General features: G+C 45.9%; 2 long non-coding RNA genes across 2 annotated transcripts; both read right to left on the bottom strand.

The window, feature by feature from the left end:
- Positions 1-7,932: 7,932 nt before the first annotated feature.
- LOC308592165 lies at positions 7,933-27,783 on the bottom strand. Its single transcript, XR_014010402.1, has 4 exons — positions 27,141-27,783; positions 17,099-18,733; positions 10,859-14,012; positions 7,933-9,205 (listed from the first exon to the last, which is right to left on the bottom strand). It is a non-coding gene; the product is annotated as an uncharacterized lncRNA (long non-coding RNA).
- On the bottom strand, positions 19,849-22,754 carry LOC308592183. The gene is made up of 2 exons (XR_014010415.1): positions 21,335-22,754; positions 19,849-21,302 (listed from the first exon to the last, which is right to left on the bottom strand). It is a non-coding gene; the product is annotated as an uncharacterized lncRNA (long non-coding RNA).
- Positions 27,784-27,842: the final 59 nt, after the last annotated feature.

The following is a 27,842-nucleotide window of genomic DNA, read 5'->3' as shown; positions in this document are numbered from 1 at the left end:
CCTGAGCACCTGCTTGCTCCACCAGTGGCTTCATTCATCTGGATGCCCTTCAAAGAGCCATGCTGGGAGGGAAATTTGATCTTCTCCCTTTCCAGTTATTCGTTTCCTCCCCTTTCCATCCAGCATGCTGAACCACAAAGACCCAACCACAGGGTAAGTTGACCCTGCAAAATTCGCTCTGGCTAATCTGCCAGAAAAGAATCTTGGGGGTAAATCCTGTATCCTTTCTGCAAACAAACAGATCTTTGTACTTTCCCAAACAGATCTTTTCCCAAACACTTACCTTCAGCAATCGAGTGGGAAATGGAATAGTCTTCATATCAGCATTGTTATAGAAGACAGACAGACAGACAGACAGACAGACAGAGTGCTCTTGTGAATCTGCATGGACACATGGAGAACAAGATGCTTGACTGGATGGGTCATTGACCTGATCCATGGATGGAGGCAGTAAATGCGTCTGAATTCCACTTGCTGGAAACCACAGGAGGGAAGAAGGCGCTTGTGCTCAGGTCCTGCTTGCAGGTTCCCCACTGACTCAATGGCTCTGCCACTGTGAGAACAGGAGGCTGTTTGTTTTATTTTTATTCATTTTCTTAGTGGTGTTTACAGAAGCTGGTTGATTTTCTGATTATTTGCAATTGTTTTACTTATGATTTTCTAATTATTCTATACGATTTATGTTGCACTTGTAATGTTCTATTATGTTATTGCCATTTATTGTTTGTAAGCCACTTTGTGACTTGTGTGAGTGAAAAGCAGCAGAGAAATTGAATGAATGAATGAATGAATGAATGAATGAATGAATGACTAGATAGGCACCCTTTGGCCTGACCCAGCAGGCTTTTCTTATGTTCTTAATATTACATTGATCCTTGCTGATATTCCGGGGAGTGTCCAGAGATCTGTCTTCCCCAACTAGCCAGGGCATTTTGAAAAATCCTGGCAAGGCTGCAGGATTGAAGCATGACTGGATGGTGGTCGCTTGGCTGGTTTATGATGCTTGGTCTGATGAAGGTCAATGATGCAGTGACCTTACTGAAGCTAAGCATTCTGGAAGTGTTCAGGGCCTAGTTTGGAGACTTCTGGAAAGCCCTTCTGTATGCATTGCTGATCCCAGAAGAGGCAGTAAAGGCAGTATCTAAATGTCATTAATATTATGTAAATTAGCAGGTCCCTGATGCACAGGTCTTCATGTGCATGCCCTGGTGTGAGTACATAAAATAAGAGCATCAATGAAGCACAAAAATCCTCAAAGTTGCAAGGAGAACTCAATCTTGTCCCAGGGATATGGATGCTACAAGACTCCATGTGTTCTGGAACTGCAACTTCCATCCAACCAATACTCTGTGGTGTTGGGATCTGTAGTTCAGTACCATTCATTCCCTCACTTGCTACCTGGTCCTTTCAACTGGAGATGTCAGGAATTGAACCCGGGACCTCTTCACACAAAGCACGTGCTGTGCCCTCCCCTTAGCAATGATTCCCAATTTTTTTCAGGCCACTGCCCCCTTGGTTCTATAAACCCATTCCCCAGTGCCCCCTACCCTACCATTTAAAAGGCATTATTCAGAATTGTGATTTGCATGCTCCACGAAGGAAGATAACAACACAATGAAATTCAAAACAGTAAAAGTCAGCTGCACGTTTATTCAAACCATTGAGTGGAATTTAAACTATTCAGTGGAATTAATTCAATAGAGCTGATGGACTTGATCCAGTGATACCAGCTTTTCAAAGCCTGTGAGTCATTTACACCTATGGCACCCCCTGCCACCCGCTTGCCTCTTAGGATATGGTTACCAGATGTCCCCGTTTCCCAGGGACAGATTTACAAATCGGTCCCAGGACAAAATCCGTCCCCAGAATGTCCCCGGATTGTTGCGTGATTGGTTCAATGGCACAAGACACATCATATGGGGACTTCCGGAAAGGCAAAATGGTGGACGCCACAGCAGCGAGCAGCTCCGAAAGCCAGCCAGAGCCAACTGCGCTACCAGGCTGGCTCCAGGCTGCTGAGACTGCCGCTGCCACTGCCACTGCTGAGGGGGAACCAGGGACACCTGGCGCGTCAATTGGGGGAACCGCCGACCCACCCCCCACGCAACCCAAGTCAAGCTGGGAGTGAGAGTGCCCAGCCACCCAGCTGACTGCCCAGCATCACTCCAGGGCCAGGAAAACCCTGGAGCCAACGCAGGGAGAAGGAGGAGAGAAGGAGAAGGAAGAAAAAGAGGTAGGAGAAAAAATAGGGGAGCCCTGACCTTGCCCCGCTGCTGCTGCTGAGGAGAAGAGGCAGTAGAGCACCGGGAGGGCAAGGACATGTGGCCGAGCCCAGGCGCGACCAGAGCCTACTCCACGGTAGCTAGTGCTCCAAGAGAGCAGGCCGGGGCCCAGAGGAAGGCCACACGACAGAGGAGACCACAGAAGAGAAGATATTACTTCTTATTTTTTAAAAAAATAATAATAACTTTTTTAAAAATAACTTTTTTTCTCCCTTTTCAAAAAAAAAAAGTGTCCCCAGATTCTTTGGGGGGGGGGGAAAATCTGGTAACCTTATCTTAGGAAATACCCCCTCTCCCACCCTACTGGGGCAATACTGCCCACTCTGGGAATCGCTGTTGTAAAGCAACCTCAGAAGATGAGGGCGTTCTGAGCAGGCTTTTTGGAAGAGAATAGGCAGGCTCATGTGGAAGTTGAGGAGATGGTGAATGGAATGGAGTCTCCTGAAAAGGAGCACTCATGCTGGAATGTTTTGTTGCAGGTCACTTGACAGAACCCAGCTTTTCTAGTTGAAGCAAACCGTTTCTAAAATTCAGAGGCCAGTTGGCAACTCAGAAGGGGAGGGGAGGGAAGGGAAGGGAAGGGAAGGGGGCGGTCAAAAGTCTGATGTAAAATCCTTAATAGAGGCCAAGATTTGAACCGATTCTTTAGAAATTGTATGTGTCTACTGGACGTTCTTGTGAAGGAAGTGAAATCCCAGATGGAGCTGAACTTTCCTGGGTTAACTGCAGCATTATTTTATTTTATTTATTTTTTAAAAAAAAATTGGAAAGGGCTTTCCAATTTACTTCCCATGACTAGTTTGGGTTAATTGTCAAACTATCAGATAACTGAAAGACGCATTTCCATTAAACTGTCTCCTATTCCTCCCTGCCTGCCTGCCCACCCCCCACCCCCGGTTGTTCCTCTGTAATATATCTAAGCAAACATTTGTTCCACTGATCATTTCTGGGCAAAAGACATGAATCACTAGACTGAAGTAAAAAAAAACCACAGAGGCAGCTGTTGATCATTAGAAACAGTCAACTTGTTCAAGAAGCCTGCCATCGGAAGGTTTATTCAGGAAACAGCTTTGGCTTGTAATGCTTTGCAGTGTAATGAAAGCAAAGTGATAGAAATTAGAGCATTCCTCCTTTAAAGCACATTCGTTGGTGAGAATCTCTCTCTCGCTATGCCATTTAACTTAACCTTGTTTTATTACAGGCAAGGCATGAAATATTTATTTCTGCCAGCATCCAGGAACAAATAATATTCCCAGGTTCAATACTGAGGAGATGGCTACATGGACACCAGCCATCAAAGATGCCTGGGGACTTCAGTTTGCTAAGAGTTTTGGGAACCTCAGCTCTGTGACGGGTAATACAGTTCTCAGGATTCTTTTTTTTGGGGGGAGTAAACTTTTTGACTCCTCAGATGGACTACAACTCCCATCATCCCTGGCCATTGTACATGCTGCCAGGGTCTGATGGGAGTTGTAGTCCAGCAACATCTGGAAGTTATCAGGCTCCCTATCCCTGCTAAACATGGAACATATATGAAAATATTAACTGAAGTAAATATGAAGGATGAGATGGTGAGGAACAAAGAAGCAGACAAAGGATATGAAAACCTTAAGTCAAATAAGAGAACCACCCTGTTCCAATTGACTTGCAGCATCACTGTGGATCTCACAATAGGAAATGCCCAAAATATGTGGAAAATGAGAAGTTCTAATGAAAGAGACAGTTATTAATATTGTGTGATATTGATGTAGGTAGAAGATAATGATTCTCCTCAGCACACATAAGTGCTAATATTTAAGTGCTAATATTTGAAAACCTGCTGCCAAGAATTCAAGCAAATTTCTCAGCGTCAATGTTGATGGGCAATAAAAAGCAGCATTTAAATTATATTTAAAGCATAAATGCTATTTTAAAACTATTTATTAACAATTGCTACAATTCATACATTCCCCACCCCCACCCCTTTTCTCCCCACCTCCACCTCATTGCTGCTTCTTTATAATTTTATTTGTTCATCTTCCACATCAAAGGCCTGGTAGTCTATAGAAAGCAAATTAGGAATGCATTATTTTCAGCGAAAAAAGTCTCAGTGAGACTCATAATTTTATTTTATTTTTCCTGGCCCGTGGAATAACATAAATCAAAAGGAGGAATGGTCCACCTTCTGTTTTGACTACTTTGACCCTCTTCAACCCCTGCCAATTTTTATCTCATTTTTGTTTAACTTTGTACATCAGAGTTTAATTTTAAAGCTGGTCCAGAAGACAGTGATGTATAGGTTACATCAAGTATAGCTTAAATTACCCTCTCCCCAGTGATTTGAAGATGGGCGGGGGGAGAGGAGGAGGTCCCCATTCCTGCAGCAGGGTAGCAACGCAAAGGAGAAATGGACAAAACCTGTCCCCTCAAACGAGCCACCCCAGGCTAGAGGAATATTTCTGCCACACCATCCTTTATATATGTGTGTCTCAAAGTATTTTTTGACACACACATGTGAAAGCAGAAATATGGGTTGCAATGAAATGATAAATATAGGGAAAGCTGCCCCATAGACTCACATCTGGGGGGCTTTGATTCCAGCAAAACTGTCAATTCAGTTTGCCCCAATGATGACTTGCGTTTCATGGGTGGTGCTTGCCATTCTGAAGATGGAACATATGCTTAGCAGACTAAAGAGGTGGTTGGGTTTTAAAAAAATGTTCTTGTCGTGCCACTGGATAAATACCATCTTAAAAACTGATAGGGTCGAATCCCGATTGCTTAACTCCCATTATGCAATACTCATCCCAGGGTATGCACAATCTGAAGTCCTGTGGGTCCATCACCTCGGTCAAGCAAAGCAGATCTGGGTCTGTCCAATGTCTGGGTGGATGATGACCACATGTTCTCACCCTGGACTCCATGATGGAGGAAAGGCAGGGTGTGAATGTAAAATAAATAAATCAGTAAATAAATATGCTAACTCCTTTTCAAGGAACAGAGCACAGAATTCACAGCCATCGGTTGTGGTGATGGCAACTGGCCTGTTTAACAATTATTGTTGCTGCTGCTACATTTATTTATATCCCACCTTTCCCCCAGACCGGGACTCAAAGTGGCTTGCAGAAATTAAAATGACACAGATAAAATCCAAAAGAAATGAAAATAATAAAATACAAAAAGTATATCATGCACATCTAACATGAACAATCTCAACCATACGTTGGTTGAAACCCAGCCAGTTAAATGCATAAGTTTTCCACCTTTCTTCTTTCTACCTTGCATGTTGACTTCAAAAGGATAGGGTGGTTCCAAGGGGAAGGATTGAGTACACATGCTTTCATGTAGATGCAGAGCCTTTGGAACTAAACCCCTGCACAGAATGTGGCTGTCTTGTTATAATAACAAAAAAACTCACCACCACATCCTGATCCCCAGAACCTGCAGCCCCAGACAGTCAGCTCACTTTGCTTAACAGTAGGGCCGGCCCCAGCCAGACTTCAAAAGAAAGTTACCAGCACCTTGCTTTATATGTGTTCTGCCTAGCACAGGGCAATATGCCCAACTGAAGCAGGAACCTGAGCCTGAGGATCATGGAGAAATGAAGGCAGAGTGAAGAGGAAGCAGAAGAAAAATGTGTGCTGCCAGGGATTCTTTAGCTGTGATTCCTGCATTGGAGGGTTGGACTAGATGACTTTTGGATCCCTTCTATATCTGTAATCCTATGATACAAAATAAGAAAGAGGAAGGTGTGAAAGATGGAACTATAAAGAAAATCAGTTGTATACTTGACGGGGATTCAGAATGGGTTCCCTGTTAAAGGTGGTCTATATTGTTTGTTTTCTTTTTTCCTTTTAATAGTTTGTGCCTTTGTGTTATTGTTTTTTAAACTCTTGTTGTGAGCCTCCAACTGAAGCAGGACCAGGACTTGCCCTGCCATTAGGCAGAGTGAGGAGGCTGCCTCGGGCAGCAGTCAATGGGAGGCAGGGAATGGGAGGGAGGTGGTGGAGGAGAGAACGGCAGGTGCCGTGCATGCTGCCCTCAGGTGTGCTGGAGGATGCCATCCCATTGCCAGTGCTTAAAAAAGATTCATCTGCCCATAGAAAAGGTACGATTCTGCTGCTCATCTGGTCACCTTCCATCTGTCGCCTCAGTGAACAAAATGTCATGGACCAGCTCTGGGCAGGAAAGTGGTAAATATAAAAATACAGTGGTGCTTCAGGTTACAGACGCTTCAGTTTACAGACTCCGCTAACTCAGAAAAAGTACCTCGGGTTAAGAACTTTGCTTCAGGATGAGAACAGAAATCGCACGGCAGCGGTGCAGCAGCAGCGGGAGGCCCCATTAGCTAAAGTAGTACCTCAAGTTAAGAACAGTTTCAGGTTAAGAACGGACCTCTGGAACGAATTAAGTTCTTAACCCAAGGTACCACTGTAAAGAGAGAGAGAGAAAGAGAGAGAAAGAGAGGGAGAACCATGCTGCTGCTGTTGCTGCCCACAACCTAAGAGGCAGTGGTGTGCACCAACCTGGATGGGTTAAAAATAAGGATTAGACAAATTCATGGAGGAGAAGGCGATCAGTGACTACCATCCACAGTGGTTAAGCTCTGTCTCTACAGTTGGACGCAGCAATGCTTCTGAATACCAGTTGTTGGAAACCACAGGAGGGGAGAGGCCTCTTGTGCACAGGACTCTGGTTGGCCACTGTGAGAACAAGATGCTGGACTAGATGGGCCATTGGCCTGATCCGGCAGGACGCTTCTTATGTCCTTACGTTCACCTTAGGTCAAAAGAACTGCTCTCCTATTGTCTACAACTCAAAGTTTAGCACAGGGCCATTAAAAGGAGGAAACAGAAAATGATGGAGGGAGACATAGCAGAGTGCGGGTAAGCTTAAGAAATCCTCCTAGGGACCATTCACTGCTTATGAGCCCACTGCTTATGAGCTAGCACAGAAAACCCCAGTCTGATCTGCAGCTCTGAAAATCCCTCTTTTCCAATTATACGCCGCAGGGCTATGCATGCATTTTGATGGAGTCAGCCAAAAACCACAAGGAGAGCCCTGCAGCAGCAGACCACAAAATGGGATTGGCACTTGTGTCTCCTAGGAGTTGAAGTTTCAGAGCTCCTTTATCACGTGACCTGCTGACCTGAAGATAGCAAAACTGACCCCGTCTGCATGGAGGAGTCTATTGCTAAGATTCCCCAGGGAGCACCCACCAGCTGCAAACTGATCCAGCGATTAACCCTTGTGTGCTTCGGATGTAACGCGGGAGTCACGGCAATAAAGCTTTCTCTGCATAACAGATCCTGCGTTTGTAAATTGTTGCTCTTATCAGCTACACTCGAGGATGTGATTCCTTTCTTCTGGGTGAAACCAAACTGCCAAGCTGCTCTTAGGAGTGGAGTCTAAATTTATAAAGGAAGGGATATTTATTCACTGGTTTCTGAGGGATGATGGAAAGGGAAATCTTTTAAAGGCAGCTTACTTTTCAATTGCCGTCCTCACTGTATACTACACACCCGACAGAACTGGCAACATGGTTACAAGAAGGGAAGCAAATAATTTGCAAAGTTGCCACAAAATGTTCTCTGTAAGAAAAATCTGAGGCTAATTTAGGATGTCTTACTCAGGCAAAAAAACAACAATAACAACAAACAACAATCAGCTGTGGAAGTTGAATAGTACATTAAAAGTTTATTGACATTTGTTTGTATTCCCATACATTTAGATCTTCTGCCTTTAATTGCTGCAGAAGTCAATCAGATTCACATTTGGTCATCTTTGGGGGCAGTGAATGAGCAAGAAGGGTTTTCATTGACTATTTTTTTATTAAAAAATTAAAATATGATGGTAGAATTCTGGTTGTGTGTTTTTAAGGCTCGGTTAACACCTTGGAATTGTGGTTTTGTAGCCACTTAAAAGCAGGAGTGTGCTGCTGTAATCTGAGGCCCCCATCTGCATCATTGATTTAAACCACTAGGAGAACACTTTAAAGCAGAGGTTTTCAACCTTTTTGAGTCCATGGCTTCCCTAACCAACTACATTCTTTCTGAGGCACCTCTGTGGGGCCCAGGGGCCCACTTATGTCGCCCCTTGCCTGCAGAGCTGGCAGCATCTCACCACTTTTTGAACACCCTCCCTACAGCACCCCTGACCATCATTCAAGGCACCCCAGGGTGCCACAGCACACTAGTTGAAAACCACTGATTTAAACAGTTATGGCTTCCCTCGGAGAATGCTGGGAAAAGTAGTTTATTAAGGAGTTTGTTCAGGGTGCTGAGAGTTGTTAGAAGACCCCTATTCCCCTCACAGAGCAACAGTTCCCAGAACAGATTAACCATCAATCCGTCTTCCCAGAAGACTCTGGGAGTCATCGCTCTGGGAGGAGAAGACAGGCCTCCTAACAACTGTCAGCACCCTGAAGAAACTACAGCTCCCAGAATATTTGGGGGGAAGCCATGTCTGATTAAAGGGGGCTCATTGTGCTTTAACCAATGTCCCCACTGTGGAAAGATGTGTGGATCCAGAATTGGCCTCTACAGTCACTTACTGACTCATTGTTAAAACCGTCTTTATGGAAGACAATCTTACTCGCCAAAGAAGAATTAGAAGAAGACATGTATAGTGCAGATGAGGCCTAAGATTCCAAGCAGTGCTGCCATTTTTTTCACCTTCTGCTTCCATTCTAACAGCAGCAGGGATCTGAGGAGAATCCCAACAGTGAGGAGAAGAAGAGGAGAAAGGTTTTGAGATGCTGCAAGGAAGAAGGAAGGCCTTCTCTGGGAATGGCCCCAAACCAATAGGACTGCAAACTGTTTTTCCTTCCGAATCTGGATTTTCCCAGGCCAGCAGTTTTTGAAGACTGCCTCATCTTCGCTCTCAACTCCTGGATGCCCTCTCTCCTCTCTCTAACATATTTCCTGGACACGTCTCACCTTGCCCTGAGGGGAGAACACAGCAACGATTCAGTGAAATTATCTCAAATGAGGGGATATTTTCCCCCTCGTTCTCTCTCCTGTGGGCTTTCTGTGGAAAAAGAGCATTTAGCTTGTTAACGACCATTAATATGTACCATCATATATTAGGGGGAGTTAATACGCAAAGGAGAAGACTCAACCTTTCAGTTCATTAAATAAAACAAATTTTCAAAACCATCTATTTACGATAGTTGGGGAACTGTGAGGAAGAGCTGAAGGCAGCAGCGCCTGCTTCACCAATTTGAAGACAAGATGGGAAATCCTTAGAGGAGAAACATTTGCATGTTTGGAAGATGCACATTTTGGACACAGATACATCCAGGATGCCACTGATCCTTTCAAGGAACCACTTTCAAAATATATTTTCCTTTTATAAGATATCCCCCTTTTAAAATCCCACCAGGGACCTTCTTATAAATGAGGAACTACATCTCCTGGGATTGGACCAAGCTGGAAAAGTATGTTATTAAAAAAAAAAATACATAGCAGAATACAGAGCAATATAATTAGCCCATTTCTTTTATTTTTTTCTTATCTTTTAAAAATGTATAGCCAAATTTTAATTAAGCATATTCTCTGGATGTTTGAACTGTGCAAGAATAAGGAAAGATAGTCTTGCTGTATTTCCAAGGGATTAATTGTATCAATTTAAGTCTCCTTTTCTGATCTCTCTTATTGCAGCTGCTTGTCTTCCAGAAGTATCCACGACACCTTGTGTGAGATGCAGAGTGGTGTGTGTGTGTGTGTGTGTGTGTGTGTGCGCACATCTGTATCTGGGATCAAAATCCACAGCTTCGAGGTGCATTCTTATCATTACAGGAAAGAATTTACACAGGCAATTGCAAAATTCTGTTTGATGCTAATCTTTGTGCATGGAAATCAGTATAGGCCTTCCATCCCAAAAGCCCCTGATCCATTACATTATTAGCATCATCGTGGTTCCTATTTGTTAAGCTGTCATTTGGAATGCATAAGGAAATGAATGTATATCTATATATACCCTACTTGCAAAGTAACATCTCCTTGCTGCTTCAGTTCAATATCTCTGCAACAATGGGGCAGGTGCAAATAAACATGATTCCAAGACAGCGCTCATTGACCTGCCCAGTTCCCGAACTTTACAAAAAGAAAACATTTTGATTAGGTCACCATTTTAAAAAGCCATATAATAAAGGTCTTCTATGGCATGTCAACCCAGAAAGCATTTAAAACAAAAAACCCAGTCCAGCTTTTCTTGACCTAGTTCTCACTACGGCAATAAGCCTGTGACTGGGTTGCACCATTTGAGACTGCAGGCAGGGACAGACATGTTGCTTGCTCCTAAGATTCTCTCCATATAAAGAAAAAATGGTGGAAGAGAGAAGGCTAGACTATAACCCTTCTTCCTGAGATCCAGTTTTCTAAGTGCATGGATATTATTATTATTATTATTATTATTATTATTATTATTATTATTATTATTATTATTACCAGCCATCTTTTTCCCTGACAAGGACTCAAGGCAGGTTACAGCTAAAATAGAAACAGCTAAAAACATAGGGCACATGGGGGAAGCAAGAATTTTAAAACTAACAACAACAACAACAACAATAACACACACAAGGTGCCAGTATTCACCATGAATGCCTCCCTTGTTCTCTTATAATGGCAATGGCACCCACCTGAGAGGTGCTGGAACTAAGTTCTGGTGAGTTCTGGCTGGGGAAAAAAAGCCCTGCACACAGATATTATCTATTAAAACATGCAGATCATTACAGTAAAACATTGCAGTGCCAGCCCTTTCCTTAGAAACAGTCAGTTTCCAAAAACCTATTGGAACAAGACAGTTTTTTTATTGGGAAGATGGTGATAATCAATCTTATGTATCAGATTTATGGAAAATCTTTAAATAAACTGTTGTTGTTTTTTAAAAAAGCAACAAGAAAGTCTCCATCTACTAATGGAAGGAGAACAAGGGTTGGGGGGAGTCTTGATCTTTCTAAGAAGGGAATTCCAAAGCCTGGGAGCAACCACTGAGAAGGCTCTCTACCAAGTGTGCCTGTGAGGGTAACAGGATCAAGAAAAGGGCTTCCCCCCCTAAGCTCTCAGAGCCTGGGCAGCTTCATGTGAGGGAATATAGTTCTTCAGGTGCTGGGTCTTTCCGTTTTTTAATGGAGGCGCATCCAGTCCTGTCAGCTCCCACTAGCCAACTGGAGCATCACCACCAATATTTTTGCAGACAGAGGTGTGTTTGTAACCTACGTCTCATAGCTAAAGAGGAGTGCTTGATCTCTCCTACACTCACACACTGGTCCCTTGTTTCTTGCAAGGTTCTCTGCCAGCCCTCCCTGGAGAAGCTTCTGGGCATTGAACCCGGGACCTTCTGCCTACAAAGCAGGTGTCCAGCCACTGAGCTACAGTCCTCTCCTATCTTACTGCTTTACCCGGACCTTTAAGGAGTGACATATTGCATAAGTGGCCCAGAACCCAATGACTTCCCTGCAATCACCTTTGAAAAATAATGTGACGCCCTTCCACATGCAAACTTCTGTTCCCACAGGGCTGGCTCAAGAAAGTTTGGGACAAAAGGGAGATGGCGCCCCCCCCAAACCATTTAAAGGAATACCAACTAAGCCAGTGTGGTATAGTGGTTACAGTGTTGGACAAGGACCAGACGACCAGTGTTCGAATCCCCACTTGGCCATGAAGCTCACTGGGTGTGACGTTGGGCCAGTCACTGCCTCTCAGCCTAACCTAAATCACAGGGTTGTTGTTGTGGGAATGTTCAGGGATGCAGGAGAGGATATATTGCTTGATTATAGCCTTTCCAACTTGTGTAAACAAGTTCACGATTTAGCAGAGTAACATTCCCCTTTTTTAAACTCACAGCGGATGTGTTTGCTCAGGCTCTCTAAAGCCTCTATAATATCTGTTCTGGTATTTTCCCCTTATTCCCTCATAAAAGATAAGACACGACAGTCTTCTATAAAAGTATAAAAAACAGTTTACTCACATTCTGTTCACAATCAGATCCCAGAAGGCAGACTTAGCTTAGAAAAGTAACATACACCTGGAAACTATCTCATAAGGAGACAGTCCCTTTGTCCTCTCTTGGCTGGAGGCCAAGAGAGCATCTTTGGCTAAACAGATGTTGCTTCTTTGGTGCATGTAGTCATAGAGAAAGAGATGGCTGCCCTGCCCTGTGCTTTTGTCATTACCTGCACAGGTGAGGCCACACCGACCTCTAGTCACATGCAGAGGAAGTTTGTCCTAGTCTAGAAGGAAAGAGGAAGTTTAGCTGCTGGCTGGCCAAACATCCCTCCCCATGTGTAAACATGTTCACTCTAGGAATGTTGTACTTGACTGCTCCTGTGTTTCATATCGCACAGTTGTGGGGGCTGAATGATAAGGGGTGAACCATGTATGTCACCTTGAGCTCCTTGGAAAAAATGGTGGATGGTAAAATGTATTTATCTCTTACATCTATTTCAGCAGTGGCAGCAGGCAACATGGCCCACTCAGCTCTGTCCCTCAGCCTTTTGTTGTTCCTCCCTGACCCCTAGCATCGGCTGCCTGAGGTTGATTTTTGTGACTCAAGATAGGGTCATCACTGCACTGGAACCCTATTCCTATCCTGACTGGCAGCAGAATTCCTGGATTTCAGGCAGGGTCCTCTCTTAGTTGAACTTGGGGCCTTCTGCCTGCAAAGTGTATGCTCTGCCAGTGAGCTTCAGGGCTTCAGTTCCCCACTGAGAGATTTACCCTTTAGAATCCTAAGGAGGGAGCAAAACCCAGAAAAATGACAGCTCACAGTTTCAAAATTGAGCAAGACATCCGCCAAAAGGCAAAAAAATGAAAATTTAAAAAGCAAGGAACGGTGACTTATCAGGGACACTTGGAGCACAGAATCCAGTCCCAGATTTACCACCCACTGAGAAGTAAACCTAAATGAAAGCACCTGGAGCAGGGCTTGATTTGACAATTGTGGGGTGTGGGGGGGTGTAAGGGAGGGTACAGAGACAGCTCCTGTAGAAATTAAAAAGCAAAGCAAAAGCCCAGAGTGAGGCCGAAACTCCGTAGCTATTGGAACAATTACAGAGCACACGCATCCCTTCTTAACAAATCGACCTTTTCCTTTTCATCAAGTTGCAAAACACTAAAGGTTAAGGAATGTTTGAAAGGAAGCTAATGCTTTTTAAAATGGGGAGGGGGGTAGATTTATTCAAGACTCAAGCAAACTTTGTGAGGAACCATAAGGCACTAAACACATAAATTCCCCGATTCCAATAAAAAGAGAAGAAGGTGAATATGAACAGGCACATGCAATCTGTACATGCAATGTTTTTGTTTTTTTTATTGGAAGGATGAATGAATGTTATGAATGAGTGTTGCTTCCAGGACGACATGAAGTTTGAAAAGAATAAATAGCCAACGAGAGGCACCTGCCCCAATGCTGGTTAATTGCAATTTTTAAGCCACATTTCTTTGTCTCTAGTGTACGGGGATGACATGAGTACAAGGAGAGCAGATCAATGATGGTGTCAGATTTTCTTACTTTCCACGTTGCGTTTGACCTGGATGGCACGAACGGTAGTCACAACTAACGGGGAAAATGAAACCGCCTGTCCTGCTTTTATCACCCTAATGAGCACAAACAAAAATATGTAGAGAAACGCTTTCCCCAAAGTTCTCGAGGTTACTGCTCCAATCCTTCAGCTGTCCCTGAGCGAGCAGGGACAAATGTCAATTGGTACACCACGCAAAGGATTTGTGGGACAATTCAATCTTTACCCTAAAAAAGAAAGAAAGAAAAGAAATTGTGCGCAATAACAACAGCTGCAACAATAATAGCCTTAGTGACAATCATCGGAAATTAAAGAGAGAATAGGAACAGAAGACATAAAACTACAGCATCTTAAAGACTTAACCATTAATGAACTCTGTTTTGTGGCTTTTGTAGGCTGGAGTCCACATCATTGAATGGAAGTCTGCAAAAGCTTCTGCAAACATGGAATCTTGTCAGTCTTTAAGGCGACCCAAGACCATTTTGCATTGGATAGCGATGGAGGAGAATTTCAATTCACATCACATTTAAAGGTGGGTCTAACTTATCCACACTTTTTGAAACAATATAAGACAATATAAGAAACATAATTTGCACTGCTCTGGATTTTGCAACGCAATTCTCTGATCAAGTAATGTGCTAAGAAATGTGTATAGGTGGAAACAACATACAGGAAAAATTAGAGGTAATTGCTTTGCAAAAATGTGCATATTAGGCAAAAATGCACGAGGACGCACTAGTGAATCTTCATGAGCAAAAACAAACAAACTTCAAATGGATGTAGAAGTGTGGATAATTGAATTTAAGATTGGGAAAATGACAAAGAGGGAGAAACAGAAATTGACAGATTTGCCCATCCCTAGTGCCTGATGGAACAAATACAGCTGCCCTTCTGGAATAAGGACATAATCCCAGTCTGACAAAAGGTCCATTTCATCCAGTGTCCTATTTTAACAAGTGGGCTCCAGACACTTCTGGAAACCCATGATCAAGGAGCTTGAGTTTAGTGTTCTTGCAAACTATTTCATCTAAACATGATCAGCTTCCTTCTAAACCTACTGTGAACAGTCATTGCCCTCAACCAGAGCCAGTGTGGTATTGTACAGAAGATGCTGAACCAGAAGGGCCTGGTTCAAATGTCCCATCCTACAGCTCCATAAGTGACCACAGGCAAAGCAGTATTTCTCAGCTAACAATTCTACCATCTCATTCTGTGGCACATGTAGACAGGGCATTGGTGTTCTTCAAAATATGTCATCGTCCCGCCCCGCCCCCATGTATGGTCAGGGCAGGTCCAACACATTTTGCTGCCTGAGGCAGAATGCTAACACCTCTCCCTCCTCCAATTCGAGGTGCGTAGTACTTGAGGAGGGCCAAGTTAAAATCCCACAATCACCTCTTATTGTTGTATTGTCACTTACGCTAACAAAGATACCTTTGCTGTCCCTTCTTGACATCCAAAACAAGCCGTCTGAGGCACTCACTACACTCTGCCTAATGGTAGGGGCAGCTGTGTCTAGGATGTCACTCTGCCTTAGTGCAGCCTCCTCCCTGTTCCAGAGTGGGGCAGGCCTGTATGGATTAAAATTGAATACTGGACACACATGCCCAATTCCATGTGCCACCTTCAAAACGCTTACCTAAAATTACAGTTGAATTGGATTAATAAATGAATGCAAGATACTAGAGCTTAAACGGGGCTCTGGAGATGGTGCAATCAAACTTCTCGAGATGTCAGCACAGCACTTAGCAGTATTTAACAGTTGCATAATATATGGAAATTCACTTTTGTGTTCCCATGCTGGGAGATATTTCATCTGCTGACATTCTGATGGCGTCATGCAGCAATACAAAGCAGGAGAGCCCTGCCAGGGGGGGAAAGTTGGCAACCTTAGTCTCAGCTTTTCCATGGCTTGACCCCTGCGCTTGAAACTGTAGCTTTGCTAAAGGGTCAAAAAAGTCCTTGTCATCCCCCTTCATTGCACTGCAACGGCAGCTATTTAACCAGCTTACACACACCGTAAACTGTGTTAAATCCAGATACTCAGAAAATCCTGGGAAGCGAATCATTTCTGTTTCTCTTCCCTAAAATCCTGTTTGCTAAAACCCATTTGGTAGATGAGAGAATATTTTTTTCGTTGTGAATAAGTGTTCAGGTTCATTCAGTCATTCCTGTTAACTGCCAAACGCGCCCCCTTTCTCCAGCATATAGGATTTCTATGAAAGCATGATTTAATTTGCAGTTAATTAACTCATCAAATCATCATTCTGATTAATCAATTAATGCTTTCAGACCCAACCGAGACATTTGTAATTTCTTACGAATAAAGTGGGCCCTTTTTTAAATTCATATGGCATGGTGATCAGCCGAAGTGAATGACAGGCAGTGTAAGTGATGCTTTGGACTAAAGTACATGGGATGCTCCTTCAATTAAAGTTTGAAAGCACTAATAGCCATTGATTTGATTCATTCATTAACTACAGATTAAAATGTTGAGTTTACAATCAGAACTCATCCATTGTGGGGAAAGGGTGAGCAATACGTTTAGGCATGAAGCATTGGGTACAAGAGCCTTGGAAGGGTTGCCGTAATACTGGAATGTCTCTAAGCATGTACAAAGTGTTTTTCCATCATTGGTGAGCCTGAAAATAGGCTCTGGTTTGTTTGTTTTTCAAAATGTTGAAGTATTCTGCACAGTGGGGAATCTGTGGCAAACAGACTTGGGGGGGGTGTTGGGGCAGTCATTGTGATGCCCTCTAGATGCTGTTGGACTACAACTCCCATGAGCCACAGCTCGGACAATGGTCAGGGATGATAGGACTTTTAGTTTAACAACAACTGGCAGGCAACACATTTGCTACCCCTGGCAAGGTGTCAACAGAAATTCAACTACACTCTTTAACCACAGACAATTGAGGGACAAACGAAATGGGTGTGTACAGCACAGGCAGAGATGCCTCTAGAATAACTCTCTTAATGATGATGTGCATCTAAGCAGCAGCAGCAGCAGCACCCCGCCCCAAATGGTAAAATGGTTTAGCTCCAGGCACCTCTTCATGATCAGAAATAAACATTCCTGGGGGAAGGAACCATAGCACAGAGGGGTGGGATTGAGCGCGCTCGCTTCTCCTGCAAAAGTTTCCAGGTTGATGCTTGGGCATCAGCAGTTGCAAAGGGGCCAAGGGATCCCAAATACTTGCTGCGGATCTGGGTCGCAGACAAGCCCCGCGCAAAAACGAGTTTGCAAAAAAGACGAGCTGGTGCCTTCGCAGCGCGCGTAAACTTGGTTGCAGGGTCGCAGGAAACCCCTCACCTTTAAGAGCTGAGAAAGGCAAGAGTTTAAACGAGGGTCACTCTCCCTCACAACTCTGCAGGGCAAACTTGCTCCGGTGCCCTCCCTCTCCTTTCTTTTCAGGACGGATAAAGGAAAGTCCTTCCTCTGCGCAGCGGCGCGTTGTTGAACTAGGGAACTCGCGCCCGCAGGAGGCAGCGATGATGGCCAGCAAACTGGATGGCTTCAAAAGTGTATTGGACGAATTCGTGGAAGGGGATAAGGCTATCAGTAGCCGTCAGCCACTAAGGTCATGCTCTGCTTCCACAGTTGGAGGCAGCAATGCTCCTGAATACCAGTTGCTGGGAATCACTGGGCTCTTGGGCTCGGGTCTTGCTTGCGGGTTTCCTACAGGCATCTAGGTGGCCACTGTGAGAACAGGATGCTGGACTAGATGGGCCACTGGCCTGATCCTGCAGGCTTTTTCGATGTTCTTTTCTCCCTTGCAACAGGTCACCCCCGCCCACCTCCACCTCTTCTCCTTAAGGGGTAGTTATCATGACAGTTAACATCCAGGAGAGTCGTCTTAATCCTCCCATCAATGAAAAGCAAAACAAGTAATCGAGCAACAAAAGATGTTTTTAATCGTTGACAGCCCCACTTTTTGCTAAGGAACCCCCGGAGACCCTGCTGGAAGGGCAGGCGCAGTTAGGGGCGCGCCCCACCACCAACGCGTGCCAAGGGAGGGGGGGGTCTCTTTCGAATCCACCGCCTGCTCTAACGGATGTCTGTCTTGGAATCCAGAAATGCATTTGCTTTTTGTGTCCTAGACAAAAGAGAAACCCCCTTGTGTCTCTTGCGAAACCATCCCAGTGCCGAAGGAAGGGGGAAAGAGTCGTGGGGCCGGGAGAGGATTTGTCTTGCTGTAAATCACCCATCCTTGTCTGGAACTGCTAGCGCCTCCGCCCTGCTTAAGCACATGCGTAACTCTTACCAAAATAAGTGAGACTTATTCGTTTTAGTGGATCGGTGCAAAAAAAAAATTGTTTAATTGTTTTACACAGAGGCGTTTGAAAACAGCACATTTTTTTTTTTAGAAAGAGTGAGTGGGTGGGTGTGTCAAAGACGGGGACATAAAGAAAATACGAATTCTTAGTCTCTCTCTTTCTCACACACCGTTTATGCTATGCAATCAAATGACTTGTGCTTTCTTTTTTAAGCGAATCAAGCTTTATTGAGTATATATTATAGATTTTTTTTTTAAAAAAATAAATAAATACATGGATGGATCCGGATATCCTGAGCCAGGATCCTAAAAACGTTGCTCGTGGTACTTGCTACGCTTGCCCTTCTTTTTAAAAAAGCAAGCAAAAGGGAAAAAGAAAAAGAAAAGAGCAATCCCATTTATGCAAAGGCGTCCGCTAGCAAAAACTTCCTAAGGGTGTGTGAAATTGACTAATCTCTCATGGCTTAATATAAATAGCATTTGCTGTCGCCTCTGGTGGCGTTGCAGGATCCGTGTCTTTCCTCCTCCCTCCCGCTGCCCAGCGAGAGCGCACCGCGGCTCTGCCAGGCGTTAACTTATTTCTTCCCAAGCGATGGGCAATTGTCTTCTGCAGAGATTTCTCTTCGCTGCTTCTCTCTCCGGCGGGAGAACCATCTGCAGCTTCCAGCTTTCTGCAAAAAAAAAAAAAAAAAACAAAAACAAAAAAACAAAAAAACAAAAAAAACAAACCAACCCCTGAGAGCTCTCTCCGTTTGCGTTCAGGCTGGGAAGCGATCAACCCAGAACAGGACGTCCCAGTTACAAATTGAGGGAAGCGGACGCAAACAAAATTTTTCTTTTTAAGGAACCAAAATCCCTGCAGCTCGATCCAGGTTGAATAACCTGGTCGGCTTTAGTGGATTTAAAAATAATATATATATACCTTCAGCTGCAATTAAAACAAGCTAAAACAGGGTTTGCAGCAGGTGAGGTTTTGCAAACTCCCCACCTGGAAAATCTGCACTGCCCCAACCCCCAATTTGATGCCCTCAGTTAGGAAAGAGTTTGGAGACGGCCTCGGAAAGTGGTGCTTAAAAGCCATCTCTCCCCCCCCCCTCCTTCTTCCAGAAAGGTTGTGTTTGTGTGAGCGCGCGCGCATGTGTATGCCTATGTACAGGATATTATGTGTGTGGCCTCAGCAGGATGAGAGCAGAAAACGTATCTAGGGAAGCTTATATATCCCCTTGGGACTCTTGGGAGGGCTGCGTGTCCGTGCGTGATGCTCTCTAGTTGTCCCTTACGGCCGTGGCGCAAAAGGGAATCGGGAAGGCGCAAGAGCCACTTTTCCACAACAGCCCCGCGCAGAGGGAGGTCAAGGCGCGGCGTTGCCGCCGCCTTTTCCTGGGCGCAAAAGTCCAGAGACCGGCTGGGGTGTGTGGCGCTCCTGAGCGCAGTTGGGGAGGTGTCGTGGGCAACTGGCGGATACCTGCCTTTGCTCTGCAAACCGTTTTCATTGGCCAGCCCTTGATCTGGGGCTCTTCTGACTTGGCCCCCATTGCACTGATTTACTGGGCGCTTTAGTTCAAGAAGGAGCGCCTCTGGCCAATTGTAGCCTCTGGCCAGTTTTAGCTTCTCCTGTGTGTGGTGTTTGTGTTAAGGCGCTTGGTGTTTCAAGTACACGCACGCACGCACCTCGCAAGAGCTCCTTCTAGACAGCGACTGGGATGACAGGGAAAATAATCTGGAGAGGGTTGTGAGATGGGATCTGATACAAAGGAAAAACTGAGTTACTTTTAAACATCGCTTCTTCTTTTTTTTTCCTTTTTAAGAAAGCGGGGAATGGCAGTAATCCAGAGAGGCAAGGCAGGCACTGAATCCGAGCAACATTCCCAATTTAAATAAATAAATGAGATACATAAAATCGAACTTTTCCTCTCCTTGCAGGACTTGCTGAGCCCGTTTGCAAAACCTAAAGGAGTTAAAACAACAACAATTATTTTGCAAAGACCAGCAGAAGGTGGGAAAGGGGGTTGTTAAAGAATTGCTCAGACTCTCCAGATCAATGGCTTGTGGGGGTCCTTTCCGACGTGGAAGTCTTTTGAGACTTGCGCCGCCCCCCTACACCTCTCCACATGCTGATTGCAAACGGTTTTTTAAAGTTCCAAGCTCTGGATTTCTGGGCTGTTAAAAACCAAAACCCTAAAAACTGTCGGAGTTATAACCACCACCGCTTAAGAGGCTCGGCAGACAAAACATCTGGTTTGTTAGGGCAAAGTTGCTGGAAAACAGAAAAGAAAACTTTGCTGCCGTGCAAATTCGCTTACCAAAACAATTTACATTCGAGAAAAGGTTCTTAGCCAAAATGAACAAACTTAGTTTCCTTTTTCTTTTTAATTTGTATCCGAGGGCTCTGGGAACCCGCAAGTAATTTCCAAAAGAAAATACGTTGTTATTGTTGCTGTTTCATAGCACTTGGGGCAATTTCCCCCAGAGCTCCGCCTCCCACATTTCAGGATTAATGATTACTTTTCCAACTATTTCCCCTCCCCACCAATATTTCCACCACCCTTCAAAAAAAGAGAAAAGAACTGAAGGATGTCATTGGGAAGGAGTGAAGAAGGAGTTATGGGAGGGGGAGTATTTTTTCCCAAGCCTACAAAAACCTCAGACCCCTCATATTTATGTTCATTCATTTCTCCCTTCCTTACTGTTCGTCAAGGAGGGGAGGGGGGGAACACACCCAATATTTTCTTTTCCTTCCCTTGGGAGAAATTAAAATTAAACTTGCAATTAAAATCGGGGGAGGGGGTGGAACTAGTTGTTGCTTCACCTTAGAACAAAAGAAAATGTTGGCACAGGAGGGGAAAAATTATTACCAAGTTGCTTGTTTTAATAGACAGGCGAGATATATTTATGCTACACACACAGAGACACACACACACTTCCCTGGACCTTGCCAATTTCATTCTGCCTTGCCTGTTTACACTTACACACACACACACACAATATATTAGGGAGAAGGGTTCACAGCCTCTTTAAGAATGAGTATCTGATTCTTAATACTACAAATACAAACTTTCTTGGGGAGATGGTAGGAATCAGATCCCAGTCTTAAAAGGTCGGCCGCCGCCACGCACGCACACGCACACGATCATCCCCTTGCAGCCTTCTCAATAACAACACGACTACCTTTGCTCATGACGTTGTTCTGCAATGTATTTCTGCAAAGCTTTTCAGCCTCCAGACACACTCTCTCTCTCTCTCTCTCTCTCTCTCTCTCTCTCTCTCTCCACTCACAGGCTAGACCTGTCCTCTTTGCAGGATCAGATCCTCAAGTTCCCTTAAGCCCTTGGCAAATGTAGGGCTTTCCCCCCTCTTTTTACTCCGAGTTTTATTACTCGAGGCCTAAGCAACACTCCTACAAACAAAGTACGCAATACTTCTTGGGTGAACTGTTGATTCCTTCTTAATGACGTTCAACGCGAAACGACCGGGTTAGTGCAAGGATTTGGGGAGGTTAGGTGTTTGGCTGTTTGTGCTTCCAGCAAGAGAAAAGATGTAGGAACTAAGGCAGGTCCTCTACGAAGCTGGTCCCAGCCAGTAGCGGTGGCAAATCTGCGTCTGCGTAGCCATGCCCAGTTTGGTACCCACGCCTCAAATACCTAAGGATAGATCATCCTTGCCAGATTGTCTGCCGCTGAAAAAGGAGGCAATTTCTTTGGAAGATTTGATCTTTTCGAAAGCCAAGTCCTTCCTCTGATTCTGCTAAAATCATCAACCTTCCCAATGTAATTACGACCGTTTTAGGAATACTGGTAATCAAGCTTTCATTACATATAAGTTTCTTTTATCTAAAAAAAAAGGGGGGGTGTATTTGAGAAGTGAACTTTCTTGTGACGTTACAACCCAGTAGGATATTTTCTGCTTTGTTTAATAAAACGACAACTTCTCATAGCAAAAAATGTCAAAAGTTCCTTTAAGAAAATATAAATAAATATAAATAGTTATAGATAGGTGTGTAAAGCCTAGCAGACGTGATCCCCTACGGGGGCAAGTCGCCCCCCCCCCGAAAGAAGAGGGGTTTTATCTGAAAACTGCCATGTTTAGCAGACTTCTTAGTTTCAGACCTGTGCAAAGGTGGCACCCCCCCATCTCTCTCCATCTGAGCTACCGAAGTTCTCTGAAATGCTATGCTCATTCCCCAATCCCGAAACGGCAACACCTTAATTAAAACAATTGCATTTTACGTTCTTAGTTCCTGATAAGAACCATCAAGAGAGTCTCCTCTTTTTGCAAAAATAAAAAATACCCCCCCCCAAGAATAAGCCAAACTTCTCAGCCCAAATTCTCCAGCGCCTTCCATAAGACTCATTCCATATAGAGGTAAACTCTCCCAGGTTTGAGTCCCCGGAACAATTAAGACTAAGGAGGTGAATTATAAAGGGAATTCTCTTCCTCTCCTCCCATTTTACATTATAGCTCTCTGGTTTTACCAAAAGAAGAAGAAAAAAGCGAATATTGTTTCTGATACGTGGGAGAAGGAAGATCAAGGTTTTCTCTCTTTTTTCTCTTTACACCTAGCACCCTGGGGGGGTATCCCCTCCCTGCAAATTCAATTCCATTTTGCAGGTATTTGACTAATTAAAAAGAAGCAGTTTCACTGGGCCTGCCTTGCTAAAATGCTTTAATAGCTGCAGGGAAAATGTGGGGGGGGGGGGGGAGGGGGAACCTGCAAGGGCTAGACGACTTGTAGTGCCCCTCTCTTCCTGTCCAAACTCCTCTGCCTCTTTCCATACATCCAATTCTGGACCACTGTTTAATAGGAAAGTGGTCCATGGCATCGTCAGGATGCAAGAAGAACAGGATTAGAGAATGAGGAGTAGATTGGTTGGGGTGGGGTGGGGTGGGGTCACAAGTTTGTGTTGGGTTCTTGTGGTCCTTCAGACACACCAGGGGTTCCTGATGCGACACTCAGCTCAGGGGGAAGTGAATCCAATGAAGAGCAGGGTCCACACTATTTGTGGCGGGGGCGGGGGCGGGAGCGGGAGCGGGGAGCGAGGTCAGAAGGAGGTCCTTTCCCTCCCCCCCCCCCCGGTTTAAAATTCTGGCTTACTACGCATTTGCACGCAAAACCGCCTCCCTTCCTGGCCAATAAAACTGCTATTAGCTGGCCCTTCTTCTAATTCTAAAACATTGTAGCCTGGAAGAAAAGGGAAAGTTTTGCTTCGGTGCAAAAAGTTAAAGGATCTCTCCCGCTCGGGTTGCAAAACAGGCCTCTATCTCTGTCCGGACCTCACGGCTTTCAGTTACATCTTGTATAACCCAGATATCGCCTAGTGTACCCCCGCTCCTTTGGGGAAAAAACCCACAAATACACACACACAAGCCTAATAACCACGAGCGATTCTCACGCTGAGCAAAAACTCTCAATAATAACAATCTCAATTGCGCGCGCGCCTTGCTTTGGACACCCGCGCATTCTCCCCATTAGGATCGTGTGCAGCTCTCTGTAGCTGGTCACACAAACCCCGTGCGCTTTTACGCGGTTTGACAAGCATGTATTTTGGAAAGCTGCTCCATTTCTCCGGACTTTGTTGGGTCTCTGTCTCTCTGCTCTCCCCTCCGCCGCCGCTTCAAGACTTTGCGCTCACATTTGATGCAAAGGCAAGCTGACCCCCTTCTTCCCTGCTTAAGTTGCCCTGCGCGCATGAGTTATTGGTGAGGAATCTCCCAGCCTCCCGTTCCGCCTGCCCGGCGCTTGCAGTTGCAACGCGCGCATCCCGGGTGACACTGATGGATGCGCCAATGGGGGAGATGGACAGATGTTGGGGCGGATCTAACGGCATGCAAAGCCAGAGAAGCAGAGGGAACTCGGAGAATCAGGATTGCGGGAAAATAAAATAGAAAACTCACTCATTCCTGGTACACACAACCCGCCACCAACCCACCAGCAAAGTCAGAGAGGAAATGTTTCTTCTTCTTCTTCTTCTTCTTCTTCTTCTTCTTCTTCTTCTTCTTCTTCTTCTTCTTCTTCTTCTACTACTACTACTATTATTATTATTATTATTATTATTATTATTATTATTATTATGGGGTAGGCTAAGGGTTTGCTAAGCAAGCCCTTATCGCCTCTCGCAGTGTCCAGATCCTGGATCCTGCAACAGCAAACCGACGCCAATGCAATGGAGCCCAGCGACCCTGGACAAGACAACTCACCCTCTTCTGCTCCTAGGCAAGAGAATTAACATTCTCCCACGCTGGCGGTGGCAATTTCCCGAGGACTGCAAAATACTTTTGCTCTCTGCTTGTGCATGTGTGTGCCTCATCCTAAGGGACCGTCTCTCTCACCCCTCCCTTTCTTTAAAAAAAAAGAAGGAAACCATCCAACAACAGCATATTTTTCCCTCCCCTGCTACTCTTCAATGCAAAAAAAGAAAAGAAAAAGTACCTAATCCCTTACCCCGCACAGCAAAACCCAACATCTGAAAACATCTGTACCGAGTGAGGGTCTTGGGAGGCATCCCAAAATCTTCAAAGACTAGGACAGACTGCAGTGTGTTTCTTAATATATTTTTTTATAAAAAAAACCTTACTGTGAAAAAGTGAGATCACTCTTTTCCCCCCACTCAAAAAAGCACGAGATTACACACAAATTGTTATCATCATCATCATCATCATCATTTTTTTTTAAGAGAGGAAAATTCTTTGCTACTGATGTTTGCTGCGCTTAAGCAAAAGGAGCTGGGTCTCCAGGCGCTTGCCCGGGCATTGCAGGGAGCTGCTATTAAATATCTCTCAGCCACACAAAGAAAAGAGAGCGGGGAGGAAGAGAGAGAGAGAGAGAGAGAAAGGGGGAGGGGGTGCAATTGGCAGTCGAGAAGGTGCTTGGCTCTACCTTCTGATCCATGTTCATAAAGCACTTGAAACGCAGTTAAGAGTCCATCCTCTCTTCTCTGGCTCCCCCTCTTCCCTCCTCCCTCCCTTCCATTCCCTCTGCCGTACCCTATTGCAAGCCAGGAACACCCAATCGAACGCGCAGCGCATCGATTCGCCAAGCGCTCTTTTGGCAAGGGATTTCTTTTTCTTTCTTTTTTAAAAAACCCACCCTCCTAGAAATCTTTCCCCCACCAATGAACTTGGACTTGCAAGGCGGGGTGGGAGCGAGCGAGCGACTGAAAGAGCCTCTTTAAAAAAATAAAAAAAAAATTTTAAGAAGTACGTGGTGTGATGTGTGGTGAAGAAGAAAACCTGGGAGGCTTGTTTCTTTTTGCAATGGACCAAGCTTAGCTGGTCTTTATTATTATTATTTTTTCTCCTCCCCTTCCCCGTACTGTTTGCAAAGATTTCCTGGGGGACCATTGCAAAGATGAGGACAGAGACGTGAAGGAAGGCAGGAAGAGGAGAGAGGGGGGCGGGAGGGGGGAGAGCTCCTAAAGTGGATCCCCTCTGCAGCAAGAAAGAGGATTGCAAGCCGGAAACCTTGGATATATGCTTGCAGGAGCCTGAAAAAGCAGCCAGCAAGGAAGGCTGGTAAGTCAGGGAAGCAGCAATGCCAAGAGGGGGGCGTGAATCCCGAGGGGCGCATGAATGCTCTGGGCCCCAGAGAGAGAAACGATTGGAGGGGCGCTGCTGTTTCTTTCCTTTCCTTTTTAATGCCGGGTCCTGGGTGAAGTGTTTTGTTGTGGGGTAGGGGAGAGTTGCACGTGCAACCCAGCTCCTACTTATGCTTGTTCGGATGCAAGTACCACCGACTCCGGCGGAACTTCTTCCCAAGTCAATGTCTCTCTCCTCCCCACCCCCTCGAAAAACCCCTTCCTTTACGTTGGTGGACTCACGAATCCTAAGTCCCGGGACCCCTGATCAAAGCAGCAGGGTCAAGTTTCAAAGGGGCTTGCACCCCCTAACAAGGAGCTTGCACCTCTGTTGCTGGACTCCTGCTGTTGACCTGTGCTGCTATTATTATTATTATTATTATTATTATTATTATTATTATTATTATTATTATTATTATTACTTCCAGAGATTTTGGCATGCGGAACACAGTCCTCCAGCCTAGAAAAATACTTTGCCCCTTCTGTGCTCTCTCTCTCTCCCCCCCCCGAATCCCCCGCCCTGGTGCTGCCACTGAATGGGGGGGGGGGAGAGTTTAGAGGCGCCTGGCGGTGGTTGAAAGGGAAGGGAGCAGGAAGCACCCCTGATAGCAGAGCTGGGCAGACCTTCTCCCTTCCTCTCCCGCTGGCCTCCCTTGACAGATCTGCTGTCAAGGCCTGGATGACCGGAGGGCGGCCGCGTTTCAGGAGGGGTGGGCAGGCGGGAGAGGCTGCCTGGAAGAACTCTGGCTCACCCCTTCCCAGCCAACCCCCCCCCGCGCCTGCCAGCCACCCCCATCCGCATGCCTTCCACGCACTTCCCAGACTTTACTTTGCTGGAGGAATTCTCCTCCGAGCTGGAGAGGAAGGAAGATGATGGATTTCTTATTTCTCCCTTTTGGAGAAGAAGAGAAGGATCTCTAAGCCACGGGGTTTTTGTTTAAGGGGGATTATTTCGAAGGAGTTGTCTGAGAAGGGGAGGGATTGGGACCCTGGAGCAACATAGGGCGGAGAGGTCAAGAAATGGGAGCTTTCCAGGAATCCCCCCTGGGGATGTTTGGAAGGGATCTGGACTTTGGGTGGGTGGTCTTTGAAGCTCACGAGATGGGCTTCGTCTCCAAGTTAATTGATCCAGGTGGGATAAGGGGAGACCCAAAGGATGCCTTGGAGAGGTTTAGACGGGGGCTGAGAGGGCGTTTAGGATATTGGGAGGGGGGTATCCCCATCATTGTCCCGTTGGCCTAGATCTGAGATTCCCTCCAGACCTCAGGGGTTTGCAATAGGAGCGGGATCGGAGAGCCCAACCGAGGTGGGACCTCCAAACTCCTGTCGGGTGATGGGACGAGAAGTCTCAGGTATTTTTCCTGCTCCCAAAAAGAGCTCTGTCTGGGAGGGGGGCACAGGGGGTCCTGCCAATGCTGTCCTGGGGGTTCCCTCTGGTTGTGGAGGTGGGTGGAAACCTAGGAGATGCAGCCCGAGCACAGTGTGTGCGTGGAAAGGTGAGTCTCACCTGTGGGACGGGACGAGGAGCCGCTCTTCCTCTCCTCCTCGGCCACTCCTGGGGTTTCAGGCTCCGGGCAGAGACTTCCATGGGATACCCAAAAGGTGGCTTTCAGAACTCTCACGCGTGGTGGCTGGGGCGAAGTGGGGGGGGGGGGGAGAGGAAAGAAGGACGGCCCACCAGTTGGGTAGGGGAAGAGGCATGCTCCTCCCCTGCTTTCCTTGGGCAGCTTGGCATCTGAGACAACCCCCTGCCCGCTCTGCTGCTGCAGACTGGGCACCCTCGAGATCACTCGCCCTAAGCTGATGGGCGCCGTCGAGGCTGCGGATTGAATTGAGCGGGGAGGGGACGGGTTGGAGGAGGAGGGATCCTCCCCCCGTCCCTCCTTGTCCCCTCCCCCTCCTCCCGGCTGCCATCTGGGGAGGGGGAATCCCCTCTCCTGCTGCCTCCCCCCTCCCCACTCCAGAGCGCTCTTCTTTCGCGCGTGGCCCCCGCTGCGTTGCTGGGCGGCTGCCGCGCGAGGCGCAAAGAGTTAAGGCGGCAGCGGCAGCTTCGGCGGCAACGGTGATGGGCGCCCCCCTCTCCCTCCCTCTCCCTCTCCCCGGCGACTAGTTGGAGTCACGCTGCGATCATCTCTTTTTCCCTTCAAGCTTTGCCTGTTGCCTCCGCCGAAGCCGAAGAAGCCGCCGCTTCCTCCGACCGCCGCTCGCC

Source organism: Podarcis bocagei (assembly GCF_964188305.1).
Source record: "Podarcis bocagei genome assembly, chromosome: 7".
In the NCBI taxonomy this organism is placed as follows: domain Eukaryota; kingdom Metazoa; phylum Chordata; class Lepidosauria; order Squamata; family Lacertidae; genus Podarcis; species Podarcis bocagei.
This window is presented reverse-complemented; position numbering and strand designations above follow the sequence as displayed.